Here is a 17,149-nt window from a genome sequence, read left to right as displayed (position 1 = left end):
ACCCACTGGACGGGCCACCAGTATTTCGCGAAAAAAACATTTCCCCCTGACTGCTGGGACCCACAGGACGGGCCACCGTATTTTGCGAAAAAAACGTTCCCCCCGCTGTCAGCTCGGACCTACCGGAAGTGCCTCCTTATTACGCACAAAAAAATGAATACCCCCTGCTAGCTGGGACCCACCTTGGCGGGAGGCTGACTTGTGGGTCTACTAAGTTGACTGGGACGGAGGCCTTTGTCAACTTTAGTCAATATATGAACGATTCTAGCTCCAGCGACCGTACGATGTCCATCCAACGGCCGTAGTGCTTTTTCAACCTCTGGTCTTCTTGCTCCAGCTGCCCAAAGCAGCGCCGGTCGTGCCGCCTGCTCCTGCCGCCCATGGCCGGCTGTGATGCCGCGGAGGCTTCACTGCCCCCTACTACTCCCTCCACTGGCGAGGCCATCCTTCTACGCACCCACACCCCCTGTTATTCTGCGGTGACGGCAGCCTCATACCGCAGCCGAATGAGTGAACCCTCATACTCCTCTACACGTGGGCATCCACTGCCGCGTCTTCCCCGGCTCTGTGTCGTCCTCTTCCTAGGCCTCGCCGTCGTCCACCTCCCTAGTGCTCTCGGCGCGGCGTGGCCAACGTGGTCAAGAAATGGCTTCCATCGGACGTGGACTGTACGTGGAGAGGCTGACAGCTGGGTCCACGGCCGCAACAAGGAAGTGCCTCCTTATTACGCGCAAAATAATTATTCCTCCACCTCACAGCGGGGACCCGCCGGACGGGCCACCGTATTTCGCGAAAAAATGTTTCCCCCTGTCTGCTGGGACCCACCAGCTACATCTTCGCACGCAAGGAAGTGCGTCCGAAAAAACGATTCACCCCCCTGACTGCTGGGACCCACCAGCTACATCTTCGCACGCAAGGAAGTGCGTCCGGGCAAAAAAAAAACAATTCACCCCCGTGACTACTGGGACCCACCAGCTACATCTTCGCAAGCAAAGAAGTGCCTGACAGTCGGGACCCACCTGGTCGAAGCATACGTAGCGTTGCCATTCTGGTCGTGAACGTGTACATACATATATACTGGTCGATGTAGAGGCGCGCACGTGTCGTAGTAGAGGCGCGTACGTGTCGTAGTAGAGGCGCACACATAGCATGTACACGTACATACAGCGGCCAGGGTGCAAGAAAGAAAATACGGCCACGTATGTGTACATACGGGCGGAGTCTCGAACGCCTACTCACGCATACATACGGCGAGGGCTCGTGTACATGACTAGGTCGGGACGGAGAAACGGCGTCGTCGTCGTGTTCATGGGGAGGCAACGGAATGCGTCGTGTTCATGGGGAGGCAACAGAATGCGTCGTGTTCATCGGGAGGCAATGGAACGCGTGGGAGCCAACCGGATGGGTCGGAACGGAATGCGTGGTCATGTTCATCGGGAGGGCTTGGACGGAACAGGCGATGGAAACGAGGCTTGGAGTACCGCAGAATGGAGGAAACAGCCTTGTGTTCGACCGGCCACGTTTGAAACGGGATCCTGTTCATTAGGAGGGGTCTGGCATACCGCAAAACGGAGGAAACGGACCTCTTACAATCGAAACGGGGGTCCTGTTGATTGGGAGGAGTGTGGTGTACCACAAAACGGACGAAACGGACCTCCTACGGTCGAAACGGGGGTCCTGTTGATCGGGAGGGGTGTGGCGTACCGCAAAACGGACGAAACGGACCTCCTACGGTCGAAACAGGGGTCCTGTTCATCGGGAGGGTTGTGGCGTACCGCAAAACGAGACTCCACGGGATACTGTTCATCTCCACCGTCGACCTCCTCCAGCCTCCACGGGCTACCGTCGACCTCCTCCAACCTCCACGGGCTCCTGTTCATCCAGCCTCCACCGCGCGCTACTCCATCGGCTACTATTCAACCACCCCTCCATCGTCTACTGTTCATCCAGCCCTGCACACCACGGGGTCCTGTTCAACCATCCCTCCACGGGCACCCCTCCACTGTCTATTGTTCATCCAGCCCTCCACACCACGGGGTCCTGTTCATCCAGAGGCAACACCACCGTTCACTGTTCATCCAAACCCCCCACAACATTCACTGTTCATCCAATCGGCTTCAGTTAGCAGCAGTAGCGAAGGTATCGCTCGATCGGGTTCAGTTAACACCCATCGATCGATCGCTCGGGTTCAGTAACGCGTAGCCTGCAGTGCAATCGCTCGGGTTCAGTAACAGCCCAACGCCTCGCTCAGGTTCAGTTAGAGCCAACGCTTTGCACACATGCGCGTATGTGTACGGGAGAAACGCGCATCGCTCGGCCCCCGACCTCCCACCGTAACCGGCAACTCCCCAAAATTTTCCTCCCCCTCGCTTCTACGACGGTTTTTTCCGTCATGGACGGCCCAAAGAATGCCATGCAGCTGCGTCTCCGGCCCGCCCAGGACAAAAAGCCCATTTTCTGTCATGATGTTTTGTCTTAGAAGTAGGAGCCCACCACATCTATGATGATACCGGGTTTTGTCACAATTATCGTCATAGAAGTGTCATATGTATGACATAATTCTTTTTCGTTCGGCCCAAAATGTCACGGATGTGTCTTTTTTTTGTAGTGCATGTCAAGCCATCAATCCAAGGACGAATGTATTGTAAGTTGCATGATTCGTCCAAGCATAATTTTGAGCATTGCAACATGTTTCGTCAAACAGTTAAATCGACCATTGATAAAGGACAAAATTCGTTGAAACACCAAGAGATAACCAGTTGATGTCTACTACGCAACTGGTTCCTATAGACTTGTGTTGGGCCCCCAAGCGCAGAGTTTTGTAGGACAGTAGCAATTTTCCCTCAAGCGGATGACCTAAGGTTTATCAATTCGTGAGAGGCTTAGGATGAAGATGGTCTTTCTGAAACAACTCTGCACCCAAATAATGAAAAGTCTCTTGTGTCCCCAACACACCAAATACAATGGTAATTTGTATAGGTGCACTAGTTCGGCGAAGAGATGGTAATAAAAGCGTAGTAATGATAGTAGATATTGATTTTGGTAATAGGAACTATAAAAAACAGCAAGGTAGCAATTGATAAAACGGAACAAACGGTATTGCAATGCTTGAAATGAGGCCTAGGGTCCGTACTTTAGCTAGTGCAATCTCTCAACAATGCTAATCTAATTGTATCATATAACCATCCCTCAACGTGCGATGAAGAATCACTCCAAAGTTCCTATCTAGCGGGGAACCTAAGAAGAAATCGTTTGTAGCTATTCTTTCCGATCGATCTATCCAAGAGTTCATACTAAAATAACACCAAGTTATTCTTTTCGATCGATCTATCAAGAGTTTGTACTAAAATAACACGTGGCTATTCTTTCCGATCGATCTATCAAGAGTTTGTACTAAAATAACACGAGAGCAAATTCAGATTCATAATACTCAATCCAACACAAAGAACCCCAAAGAGTGCCCCAAGATTTCTACCGGAGAAACAAAAGATGAGAACGTGCATCAACTCATATGCATAGATTACCCCAATGTCACCTCGGGAATCCGCGAGTTGAGTGCCAAAACACATATCAAGTGAATCAACATAATACCCCATTGTCACCATGGGTATTCATATGCAAGACATATATCAAGTGCTCTCAAATCCATAAAAGTATTCATTTTGATAAGAACAAAATCTCAAAGGGAAAACTCAATTCATCACAACAAGATAGAGAGGGAGAAACACCATATGATCCAACTATATTAACAAAGCCCGTGATACATCAAGATCGTGCCACCTCAAGAACAAGAGAGAGAGAGAGAGAGAGAGAGAGAGAGAGAGAGATTAAACACATAGCTACTGCTTACTGGTATGAACCCTCAGCCCCGAGGGTGGACTACTCCCTCCTCATCATGGTGGCCATAGGGATGATCAAGATGGCCTCCGGTGATGATTTCGCCCTCTGGCAGGGTACCGGAATGGTCTCCCCATTGGTTTTTTGTGGCTATAGAGGCTTGCAGCGGCGGAACTTCCGATCTAGGGTTATCTAAGTATTTTATTAAAACATCAAGCAAAACAAAATAAAATGACATTCCAAGAATAGCACACATCATGTGAAGAAGCAAAAAGTTAGGCTCAACCTATACTAACCGATAATTGGTGATGAAGAAAGGTGGGATGCCTACCGGGGCATCCCCAAGCTTAGATGTTTGAGACTTCTTGAGATATTATGTTGGGATGCCTTGGGCATTGACACGTCTCCAATGTATCTATAATTTTTTATTGTTCCATGCTATTATATTATCTGTTTTGGATGTTTTATATGCATTAATATGCTATTTTATATTATTTTTGGGACTAACCTATTGACCTAGAGCCCAGTGCCAGTTTATGTTTCTTCCTTGTTTTAGAGTTTCATAGAAAAGGAATACCAACCGGAGTCCAAACGGAATTCACGATGATTTTTCTTGGACCAGAAGACATCCAGAGGACTTGGAGTGCAAGTCGGAGAAGCCACGAGGCGGCCACAAGGACGGAGGGTGCGCCCCCACCCTTGTAGGCCCCTCGTGACTCCACCGACCTATTTCTTCTACGTATATATTCTCATATACCCCAAAACCTACCAGGGGAGCCACGAAAACACTTTTCCACCGCCGCAACCTTCTGTACCCGTGAGATCCCATCTATGGGCCTTTTCTGGCGTCCTGCTGGAGGGTGATTCGATCACGGAGGGCTTCTACACCAATGCCATTTCCTCTTCGATGATGCGTGAGTAGTTTACGACAGACCTACGGGTGCATAGCTAGTAGCTAGATGGCTTCTTCTCTCTCTTTGATTCTCAATACCATGTTCTCCTCGATGTTCTTGGAGTTCTATTCGATGTAATACTTTTTTGCGGTGTGTTTGCCGAGCTCCGATGAATTGTGGATTTATGATCAGCTTATCTATGAATATTATTTGAATCTCCTCTGAATTCTTATATGCATGATTTGATATCTTTGCAAGTCTCTTCGAACTATCGATTTGGTTTGGCCAACTAGATTGGTTTTTCTTGCAATGGGAGAAGTGCTTAGCTTTGGGTTCAATCTTACTGTGCTTGATCCCAGTGATAGAAGGGGAGTCAACACATATTGCATTGTTGCCATCAAGGATAACAAGATGGGGTTTTCATCATATTGCTTGAGTTTATCCCGCTACATCATGTCATCTTACTTAATGCATTACTCTATTCTTATGAACTTAATACTCTAGATGCAGGCAGCAGTCGGTCGATGTGTGGAGTAATAGTAGCAGATGCAGGCAGGAGTCGGTCTACTTGATACGGACGCGATGCCTATATTCATGATCATTGCCTTAGATATCGTCATAACTTTGCGCTTTTCTATCAATTGCTCGGCAGTAATTTGTTCACCCATCATAATATTTTCTATCTTGAGAGAAGCCTCTAGTGAAACCTATGGCCCCTGGGTCTACTTTCCATTATATTGAATCTCTTTTACATCTTACTTGTTTCCGATCTACTATTTTGCAATCTTTTACTTTCCGATTTGCAAACCAAAAATACCAAAAATATTTACTTTACCATTTATCTAGCTCTATCATATCTCACTTTTGCAAGTGACCGTGAAGAGATTGACAACCCCTTTACCACGTTGGGTGCAAGTTGTTGATTGTTTATGCAGGTATTCAGCGACTTGTGAGTTGTCTCCTACTGGATTGATACCTTGGTTCTCAAACTGAGGGAAATACTTACGCTACTTTGCTCATCTTGCCCTACCATATTTTCTGACAGTCAAAGTGGCATATGTCTTACAAAGAATCCAATGTATCATGAGAGAATGAAGCACATTGATGTCACATTTCACTATATTCGAGATGTTATTGCTGAAGGCGATTTGAAGGTATGCAAGATAAGTACTCATGATAATCCAGCTGATATGATGACAAAGCCAGTTCCTACCAATAAGTTTGAGCTTTGCACAGACTTAGTTGGTATTTCTTAGTAGTCCTATGGACTTTGATGCACAAGGTGTTTATGATTATTTGGATTGAGTTATTCACTTTCTTCGACTACTAGAGGGAATTTGGCTCAAGGTGGAGATTGTTAATTTGTGATCCAAATTCTAGTACCGTGTTGGACTAGACGCAGTACAACCGATGTGGGCATTGCGTTGACGTTGGCGCGTACAAGTACAACTCATTTACTTGTCTTCTAAGGACTCTCATGTATTGCCCTCATATATACCCATGTAGTCGCACCTAAATACGGTCGGTCGTCTTGTGCTTGTGATACTCCATCATAGTGACGCGTGATGACCCACAAGTATATGGGGTCAATTGTAGCCTTTTCGATAAGTAAGAGTATCGAACCCAAGGATGAGCAGAAGGAAATGACAAGTGGTTTTCAGCAAGGTATTATCTGCAAGTGCTAAAATTGTAAGTAGCGGAAGGAAATGACAAGTGGTTTTCAGCAAGGTATTATCTCTTTTCCATATTATTGAATCTTGTTTACATCTTGCTAGTTTCCAATCTACTATTTTGCAATCTTTTACTTTCTGATCTATAAACCAAAAATACCAAAAATATTTACTTTGCTGTTTATCTATCTATATCAGAGCTCACTTTTGCAAGTGATCGTGAAGAGATTGACAACCCCTTTATCGCGTTGGGTGCAAGTTGTTGATTGTTTGTGCAAGTATTTGGTCACTTGTGCGTTATCTCCAACTGGATTGATACCTCGGTTCTCAAACTGAGGGAAATACTTATGCTACTTTGCCGCATCGCCCTTTCCTCTTCAAGGGAAAAACCAATGCAAGCTCAAGTGGTAGCAAGAAGGATTTCTGGTGCCGTTGCCGGGGAGATCTACGTCAAGTCAAGCCATACCAAGTACCCATCATAAACTTTTCTCCCTTGCATTACATTATTCGCCATTCGCCAATCGTTTTCCTCTCCCCCACTTCTAAAATGATTTTTGAAAACATTTGCCTTTTCTTCGCCCCTCTTCTGTTGGTCTTTTTTCGTTCGCGTCTTGCGTGCTTGTGTGTTGGATTGCTTGCTTTGTCATGATGGCTCAAGATAATACCAAATTGTGTGACTTTTCCAATAGCAGCAACAATGATTTTATTAGCACTCCAATTGCTCCCACTTCTAATGTTGAATCTTGTGAAATTAATGCCGCTTTGTTGAATCTTGTTATGAATGATCAATTTTCTGGCCTTCCTAGTGAAGATGCCGCATCCCGTCTAAACAATTTCGTTGATTTGTGTGATATGCAAAAGAAGAAAGATGTGGATAATGATATTGTTAAATTGAAGCTATTTCCGTTTTCGCTTAGAGATCGCGCTAAAACTTGGTTTTCATCTTTGTCTGATAATTGTGTTGATTCGTGGAATAAGTGTAAAGATGCTTTCATCTATAAGTATTTTCCTCCCGCTAAGATCATCTCCCTTAGGAACGATATTATGAATTTTAAGCAACTTGATCATGAGCATGTTGCACAATCTTGGGAGAGGATGAAGTTGATGATACGTAATTGCCCTACACATGGTTTGAATTTGTGGATGATTATACAAAAATTTATGCCGGATTGAATTTTGCTTCTAGAAATCTTTTAGATTCAGCCACGGGAGGCACTTTTATGGAAATCACTTTAGGAGAGGCCGCTAAGCTCCTAGATAATATTATGGTTAATTATTCTCAATGGCACACGAAAGATCCACCAGTAAAAAAGTTCATGCGATTGAAGAGATTAATGTTTTGAGTGGAAAGATGTATGAACTTATGAAATTGTTTGCTAATAAAAGTGTTTCTTCTGATCCTAATGATATGCCTTTGTCCACTTTGACTTAGAATAATCATGAATCTATGGATGTGAATTTTGTTGGTAGCAAAAATTTTCGTAACAATGCGTATAGAGGCAATTTTAATCCTAGGCCGTTTCCTAGTAATTCATCTAATAATGATGGAAATTCCTACAACAACTCTTATGGAAATTTTAATAAGATGCCCTCTGATTTTGAGAATAATGTAAAAGAATTATTGAGTTAGCAAAAGAATTTCAATGCTTTGGTTGAAGAAAAATTTCTCAAGATCGATGATTTGGCTAAGAACGTGGATATAATTTCTCTTGATGTTGATTCTTTAAACTTAGATCTATCCCACCTAAGCATGATATCAATGAGTCCCTCATATCCATGATAATGTCCATTGATGAGTGCAAAGAAAGAACCGCTAAGATGCGTGCAAAAAAAGATTGGTTTGTAAAAGGGTGTTCTTCTAGTTTTCATGATAATAATGATGAAGATCTAAAAGTGATTAATATGAATCCTATCAAATCTTTGTTTTCCAATATGAATCTTGATAAATATGGGACTAGATATGAGTCAACTTTAGTTAAAAGGCGTCCCAATGATTCGGAGTTTTTAGATGTAGATGCAAAAATTGATAAAAGTGTGATTGGAATTTAATTATGATAATTGTTCTTTAATGGATTTTAAGTAGGTTAAGACTTTAAGTAGCAATGAACCCACTCTTTTGGATTTCAAGGAATTTAATTATGATAATTTTTCTTTAATGGATTTTATTTCCTTGTTGCAATCCGTGTTAAATTCTCCTCATGCTTATAATCAAAACAAATCTTTTACTAAACATATCGTTGATGCTATGATGCAATCTTTTCAAGAAAACCTTGAATTAGAAGTTTCTATCCCTAGCTAAAAAGTTTATGATGAGTGGGAACCTACTATTAAGATTAAGATTAAAGAATATGAGTGATATGCTTTGTGTGATTTAGGTGCTAGTGTTTCTGAGATTCCAAAAACTTTGTGTGATGTGTTTGGTTTTCGTGAATTTGATGATTGTTCTTTAAATTGGCATCTTGCGGATTCCACTATTAAGAAACCTATGGGAAGGATTAATAATGTTGTTATTGTTGCAAATAGGAATTATGTGCCCATAGATTTCATTGTTCTTGATATAGATTACAATCCTACATGTCCTATTATTCTTGGTAGACCTTTCCTTAGAACGATTGGTGCAATTATTGATATTAAAGAAGGAAACATTAGATTCCAATTTCCATTAAGGAAAGGCACGGAACACTTTCCTAGGAAGAAAATTAAATTCCCTTATGAATCAATTATGAGAGCCACTTATGGATTGTATACCAAAGATGGCAATACCTAGATCTATTCGTGTTTTTATGTCTAGCTAAGGGCGTTAAACACTAGCGCCTGTTGGGAGGAAACCCAAATTTATTTTTGTTTTTTTCTTTTTGTTCCTGTTTAGTTATAAATAATTCATCTAGCCTCTGGTTAGATGTGGTTTTATGTTTTAATTAGTGTTTGTGCCAAGTGAAACCTTTAGGATAGCTTACGGTGATAGTTGTGTTAATCCTGCTGAAATCAGAAACTTTTGCACTTAGTAAATTAGTTTTGAAAATTCACAGAGACGTGCTTTTGATCTGATTGTTTTTTCTCTAGATTGGTACACAAATGTCTAAGGTTTTCCTAATTTGGATGCAATTTTGGAGTTACAGAAGTATTCGAGAGTTACAGATTACTACAGACTGTTCTGTTTTTGACAGATTCTGTTTTTCGCGTGTTGTTTGCTTATTTTGATGAATCTGTGGGTAGTATCGGGGGGTATGAACCATGGAGATGTTTGAATACAGTAGATATTACACCAATACAAATAAATAATGAGTTTTCAATAGTACCTTAAAGTGGTGATTTATTTCCTTATACTAACGGAGCTCAGGAGATTTTCTGTCGAGTTTTGTGTTGTGAAGTTTTCAAGTTTTGGGTAAGGATTTGATGGACTATGGAATAAGGAGTGGAAAGAGCCTAAGCTTGGGGATGACCAAGGCACCCCAAGGTAATATTCAATGACAACCAAAAGTCTAAGCTTGGGGATGCCCCGGAAGGCATCCCCTCTTTCGTCTTCCTCTATCGGTAACTTTACTTGAGCCTATTTTTTTATTCACCACATGATATGTGTTTTGCTTGGAGCGTCTTGTATGATTTGAGTATTTGCTTTTTAGTTTACCACAATCATCCTTGCTGTACACATCTTTTGGGGGAGACACGCATGAATCGTGATTTATTAGAATATTCTATGTGCTTCACTTATATCTTTTGAGCTAGGCAATATTGCTCTAGTACTTCACTTAGATCATTTTAGAGCACGGCGGTGGCTTTATTTTATAGAAATTGTTGAACTCTCATGATTCACTTATATTATTTTGAGAGTCTTTTAGAACAGCATGGTAATTTTCTTGGGATATAAAACTAGTCCTAATATGATGGGCATCCAAGATGGATATAATAAAAACTTTCATATAAAGTGTATTGAATACTATGAGAAGTTTGATTCTTTATGATTGTTTTGAGATATGAAGATGGTGATATTAGAGTCATGCTAATGGAGTAGTTGTGCATTTGAGAGATACTTGTGTTAAAGTTTGTGATTCCCGTAGCATGCACGTTTGGTGAACCGTTATGTGATGTAGTTGGAGCATGATTTATTTTTTGATTGTCTTTCTTTGTGTGGTGGTCGGGATTGTTAGAGTACTACATATAGCCATGTAGCCTTTTTGTATTTACCCCATTGTATAAGGGGTTTTATGCATATTTCCTACATCTATACATGTATATATATATTGTCCTATGGCCCCATGGGAATATAAGTTGCATATTTCCTAACATGGTATTAGAGCATTAGTTTTTTTTCGCATGCCGCAACTCATGCTCGATCCCATCTCATGGTGCCCACCGTCTTCTTGTCGGCCCGACGCCGCTGCCATCCACCTCTGCCACACGTCTCTGTTCATGCTGCATCACCCCCGATCGCGCCCCTGCTGGTCGATCTGCTGTTCCGCATCATTCGCTGCCTGATTCTTCTGCCCGCCCGCTCGATCTGCTTGCTGGAAGGGCGACATTCATTGCGCGACCACGCGCGGTGCTGACCAATCTGCCCGCCCTCACGCTCGGCCGGCCCGTCACGCTTGGGTCCCATCTTCTGCGTGTGTGGCTGCTTCCGCGCGCGTGCGCTCACGTGTTCAACGTTCGTTGGCCTCCTGTCCACTGACGCAAGCAACCATACGCGAGTGGCGGCCGCCAGCGTGAGTTCAACCGGCTGGTCACGCACGCTCGCCAGATTCTTTTGGCCTGCTCTATGGTGCAGCTGCTGCTCCTGATCTAGTCAGCTACTTTGACCGGTTGGTTGAAAAAAAATTGTTCAGCCAGATGTCCATGCATTGCTGCTTGTTGCCTTTTGACAGTGTTCCTTATACGGATCTTGTCTCGCACATGCACCATCTCTCGGTGCTTGGTACTCGTCCACCCGTGACGTCATTTTCTTCGCCGTCTTTTGCACATGGTGATTGTCGCTCTTCATCGACTCCTCTCGCGACTTTCATCGGTGATTGTCGCTCTACACCGACTCCTCTCGTGACTTTCACCGGTTATGCTCGTGCATATGACTCCATCGACTGTGCCTCGCACATGCGCATTCCCATGGCGCTTGGGGCTTGTCTGCATGCACCCTCGTCTCCTCCTTCAGGCTCTGCCCGATGGTACTGGTCGTGCTACACCGCCTCCTCTAGCGTCTTCCACGGGTGGTGGTGGTTGCTCCTTTTTCAGTGTTGTTGTGTTGACTACTTCACCTATGTACTTCACCGAGCAGGAGATTGTGCGACTTCACGATCTTCTGATTGCCTCCGGCTCTTCGTTACCGGGTGCACCTACGCCGACCTCATCAGTTAAGCCCCTGACCAAGTAGGAGATTACATGACTTCCGTGTCTGCTAGTTGTGCCCTCTGGTTCTTCATCAAGGACATCTTCTGGTTCTGCTACCGACTCTTCTGGCATTGTGAGACCACCCTACGCAAGCAGGTACATCTCCATGGATTCTTGATACTGGAGCATCTTTTCATATGACTCATGATTCATCCACTCTGTCCTCTACCCGACCTCTTGATTCTCTAGTTCATGTTCTTACTGTTGATGGTAGCTCTCTCCCGGTCACTGGCCGAGGCATTCTTAGTACTTCATCTTTTCATGTTCCTGATGTTGCTCATGTTCCCTAACTAACCATGCAGCTAATGTCTGGGGGCCAGATTGTTGACTCTGGTTATTGTGTCATTCTCGACTTTGACTCTTGTTCTATTCTGGACTGTCATACTGGTGCTCTCCTTGGTGCTGGCCCTCGATGTCATGATGCTCAAGGCCTCTGGGAGCTTGACTGGCTTCACCTTTCGTCCGCTGCCACTGCCGCCAGTCTCTCCCCTTCTGTTGCCTTGTCTACCAGCTCTTTTTAGTAGTGGCATCATCGCCTTGGTAACTTATGTGGCTCTCGTCTCTCATCCTTACATCGGCGTGGTCTCTTGGATCCGTCTCCGGCGGTGTGTCTTTAGACTGCTAGGGTTGTCGGCCTGGTAAACAGGTCCAGTTACCTTATCCTCATAGAGACACTATATCTAAACATCCTTTTGACCTTATTCACTCTGATGTCTGGGGTCCAGCTCCCTTTGCCTCAAAAGGAGGTCATCACTACTATATTATATTTATAGATGATTTCTCTCGCCACACCTAGATATATTTTATGTATTCTCATAGTGAGGTCTTATCTATCTATAAGCATTTTGCTGCCATGATTCACACACAGTTCTCTATGTCTATTCGTGTGTTTCATGCTGACTCTGTTGGAGAGTATATCTCAAAGATGTTGCGTGGGTTTCTCGCTGAGCAGGATACTCTTGCTCAGTTTTCTTGTCCTGGTGCTCATGCTCAGAATGGCGTGGCTGAGCACAAGCATCGTCACCGTCTTGAGACGGCTCGTGTAATGATGATCGCCGCCTCTCTTCTGCCTCACTTTTGGGTTGACACTATCTCCACTTCCACCTATCTCATCAACCTTCAGCCGTCTACTGCTCTGCAGAGTGGTGTTCCTTTCGACTGTCTTTTTGATTGTTCTCCTGATTACTCGTTGCTTCGTTTGTTTGGTTGTGTTTGCTATGTTCTTCTCGCCCCTCGTGAACGCACCAAACTATCCGCTCAGTCTGTTGAGTTTGTCTTCTTAAGCGATACTGATGAGCATAAGGGCTATCGTTGTTGGGATCCTATCGATCGTCGGATGCGTGTTTCTCAGGATGTGACTTTTGATGAGTCTCGTCCCTTCTACCCGCGTCCATCTTCCTCGACTTTTTCAGTGGATGATATTTCTTTCCTCACTTTTCCTGACACACCTCACTCCTATTGAGCCCTTGTCCACCGCTCCATTGCCCCTGCTTCTCCCACTATTGCGGATCCAACGCCACCATCTCCTATGGTTTCCTCACCTCGCTTCTCGCAGGATTCTGCACCGTCATCCCCGATGACTTCTTCGCCTCCATCCCCTTAGTCTACCTCAGTGATTCCTCTTTCTATTCTTCCATCTTTGCCTCGGTAATATACTCGTCGTCTCCATAATGTGGATGCATCTACTGATATGCCATCTCCCTCCTCTCAGCCTACTTATGGCTTGCGTCCTCGTCCGCTTCTGCCCGTTGATCGCCTTGGTTTTCCAAGTGATGGTGCTGCTGTTCTTGAGCCGACTTCTAATCGTCAACCTGTTGTTCAGCCCAAATGACAGTTTGCGATGGCAGAGGAGCTTGCTGCTCTTGAGCGCACCCGCATGTGGGACCTTGTTTCTCTTCCTCCCGGTATTCGTCCAATTACTTGTAAGTGGGTCTACAAGGTTAAGACTCGCTCCGATAGTTCTATTGAGCGCTATAAAGCCCGTCTTGTGGCTCGTGGCTTTCAGCAGGAGCATGGTCATGATTATGATGAGACTTCTGTTCCTGTGGCCCATATGACCACTATTCGTACACTTTTTGCTGTGGCCTTCTATTCGTCACCGGTCTGTGTCTTAACTTGATGTTAAGAATGCCTTTCTTAATGGTGAGCTGTGTGAGGAGGTTTACATGCAGCCCCCACCTGGGTATTCTGTTCATGATGGCATGGTTTGTTGCATATTTCCTAACAGGGATCGCACGATGGTTAACTCCTACCAACCCTTCCCCTAGGAGCATGCGCGTAGTACTTTGTTTTGATAAATAATAGATTTTTGCAATAAGTATGTGAGTTCTTTATGACTAATGTTGAGTGCATGGATGATACACACTCTCACCCATCCACCATTGCTAGCCTCTCTAGTATCGCACAACTTTCGCCGGTACCATAGAACCACCATATACCTTCCTCAAAACAGCCACTATACCTACCTATTATGGCACTCCCATAGCCATTCCGAGATATATTGCCATGCAACTTTCCACCATTCCATTTATTATGACACGCTCCATCCTTGTCATATTGCTTTGCACGATCATGTAGTTGACATCGTATTTGTGCCAAAGCCACCGTTCATAATTCTTTCATACATGTCACTCTTGAATCATTGCACATCCCGGTACACCGTTGGAGGCATTCACATAGAGTCATATTTTGTTCTAAGTATTGAGTTGTAATCCTTGAGTTGTAAGTAAATAAAAGTGTGATGATCTTCATTATTAGAGCATTGTCCCATGTGAGGAAAGGATGATGGAGACTATGATTCCCCCAAGTCAGGATGAGACTCCGGACGAAAAAAAAAGAGAAAAGAAAAAAAAAGGCCATAAAAAAAGGAGCGAGGCCCAAACAAAAAAATGAGAGAAAAATAGAGAAGGGGCAATGTTACGATCCTTTTTCCACACTTGTGCTTCAAAGTAGCACCATGATCTTCATGATAGAGAGTCTCCTATTTTGTCACTTTCATATACTAGTGAGAATTTTTCATTATAGATTTTGGCTTATACATTCCAATGATGGGCTTCCACAAAATGCCATAGGTCTTCATGAGCAAGCGAGTTGGATGCACACCACTTAGTTTCTTTTTGAGCTTTCAGACACTTATAGCTCTAGTGCATCCGTTGCATGGCAATCCCTACTCACTCACACTGATATCTATTGATGGGCATCTCCATAGCCCGTTGATACACCTAGTTGATGTGAGACTATCTTCTTCCTTTTTGTCTTCTCCACAACCACCATATTCTATTCCACTATAGAGCTATGTCCATGGCTCACGCTCATGTATTGCGTGAAAGTTGAAAAGGTTTGAGAATACTAAAGTATGAAACAATTGCTTGGCTGAAACCGGGGTTGTGCATGATTTAAATATTTTGTGTGATGAAGATAGAGCATAGCCAGACTATATGATTTTGTAGGGATAGCTTTCTTTGGCCATGTTATTTTGAGAAGACATGATTGCTTTGTTAGTATGCTTGAAGTATTATTATTTTTTATGTCAATATTAAACTTTTGTTTTGAATCATTTGGATCTGAACATTCAAGCCACAATAAACAAAATTACATGGATAAATATGTTAGGTAGCATTCCACATCAAAAATTCTGTCTTTTTCATTTACCTACTCGAGGACGAGCAGGAATTAAGCTTGGGGATGCTTGATACGTCTCCAACGTATTTATAATTTTTTATTGTTCCATGCAATTATATTATCTGTTTTGGATGTTTAATAGGCATTTATATGCTATTTTATATTATTTTTTGGACTAACCTATTAACCGAGGCCTAGTGCCAGTTTATGTTTTTTTTGCCTATTTTAGAGTTTCATAGAAAAGGAATACCAAAAGGAGTCCAAACGTAATGAAACTTTCGCGATGATCTTTATTGGACCAGAAGGAAACCAAAAGACTTGGAGATGAAGTCGGAGACGCAGTGAGGCAGCCACGAGGCAGTAGGGCACGCCCCTACCTCGTGGGCCCCTCATGGGTCTCCTGACCTAGCTCCTTCGCCTATATATACTCTTATACCGTAAAAACATCCAGGGGTTCCACGGCCGCAACCTTCTGTACCCGTGAGATCCCATCTAGGGGCCTTTTTCGGCGTCCTACCTAAGGGGGATTCGATCACGGAGGGCTTCTACGTCAACACCATTGCTTCTCCGACGCGTGAGTAGTTTACCACAGACCTATAGGTCCATAGCAAGTAGCTAGATGGATTCTTCTCTCTCTTTGATTCTCAATACCATATTCTCCTCGATGTTCTTGGAGATCTATTCGATGTAATATTCTTTTGCGGCATGTTTGCCGAGATCCGATGAATTGTGGATTTATGATCAGACTATTTATGAATATTATTTGGTTCTTCTCTGAATTTATATGCATGATTTGATATCTTGGCAAGTCTCTTCGAATTATCGGTTTAGTTTGGCCTACTAGATTAATCTTTCTTGCAATGGGAGAAATGCTTAGCTTTGGGTTCAATATTGCAGTGTCCTTTCCCAGTGACAGTAGGGGCAGCAAGGCACGTATTGTATTGTTGCCATCGAGGATAAAAAGATGGGGTTTTCATCATATTGCTTGAGTTAATTCCTCTCATCATGTCATCTTACTTAATGCGTTACTCTATTCTTTATGAACTTAATACTCCAGATGCAGGCAGGAGTCGGTCGATGTGTTGAGTAATAGTAGTAGATGTAGAATCGTTTTGGTCTACTTGACATGGACGTGATGCATATGTTCATGATCATTGCCTTAGATATCGTCATAACTATGCGCTTTTCTATCAATTGCTCGGCAGTAATTTGTTCACCCACCATAATATTTCCTATATTAAGAGAAGCCTCTAGTGAAATCTATGGCCCCGAGCCTCTTTCCATTATATTGAATCTCTTTTACATCTTACTAGTTTCTGATCTACTATTTTGCAATCTTTTACTTTCCGATCTATAAACCAAAAATACCAAAAATATTTACTTTACCGTTTATCTATCTCTATCTGATCTCACTTTTGCACGTGACCATGAAGGGATTGACAACCCCTTTACCGCGTTGGGTGCAAGTTGCTGATTGTTTGTGCAGGTATTTGGTGACTTGTGCGTTGTCTCCTACTAGATTGATACCTTGGTTCTCTAACTGAGGGAAATACTTACGCTACTTTGATGCGTCACCCTTTCCTCTTTAAGGGAAAAACCAACGCAAGCTCAAGAGGTAGCAAGAGGTTTGTATACTGAGCTTTGTGGAGATTCATCTTGCCCTACCATATTTTCTTACATTCAAAGTGTCATATGTCTTACAAAGAATCCAATGTATCATGAGAGAACGAAGCACATTGATGTCAGATT

Source organism: Triticum aestivum, chromosome 6B (genome assembly GCF_018294505.1).
Source record: "Triticum aestivum cultivar Chinese Spring chromosome 6B, IWGSC CS RefSeq v2.1, whole genome shotgun sequence".
Classification (NCBI taxonomy): Eukaryota; Viridiplantae; Streptophyta; class Magnoliopsida; order Poales; family Poaceae; genus Triticum; species Triticum aestivum.
This window is presented reverse-complemented; position numbering follows the sequence as displayed.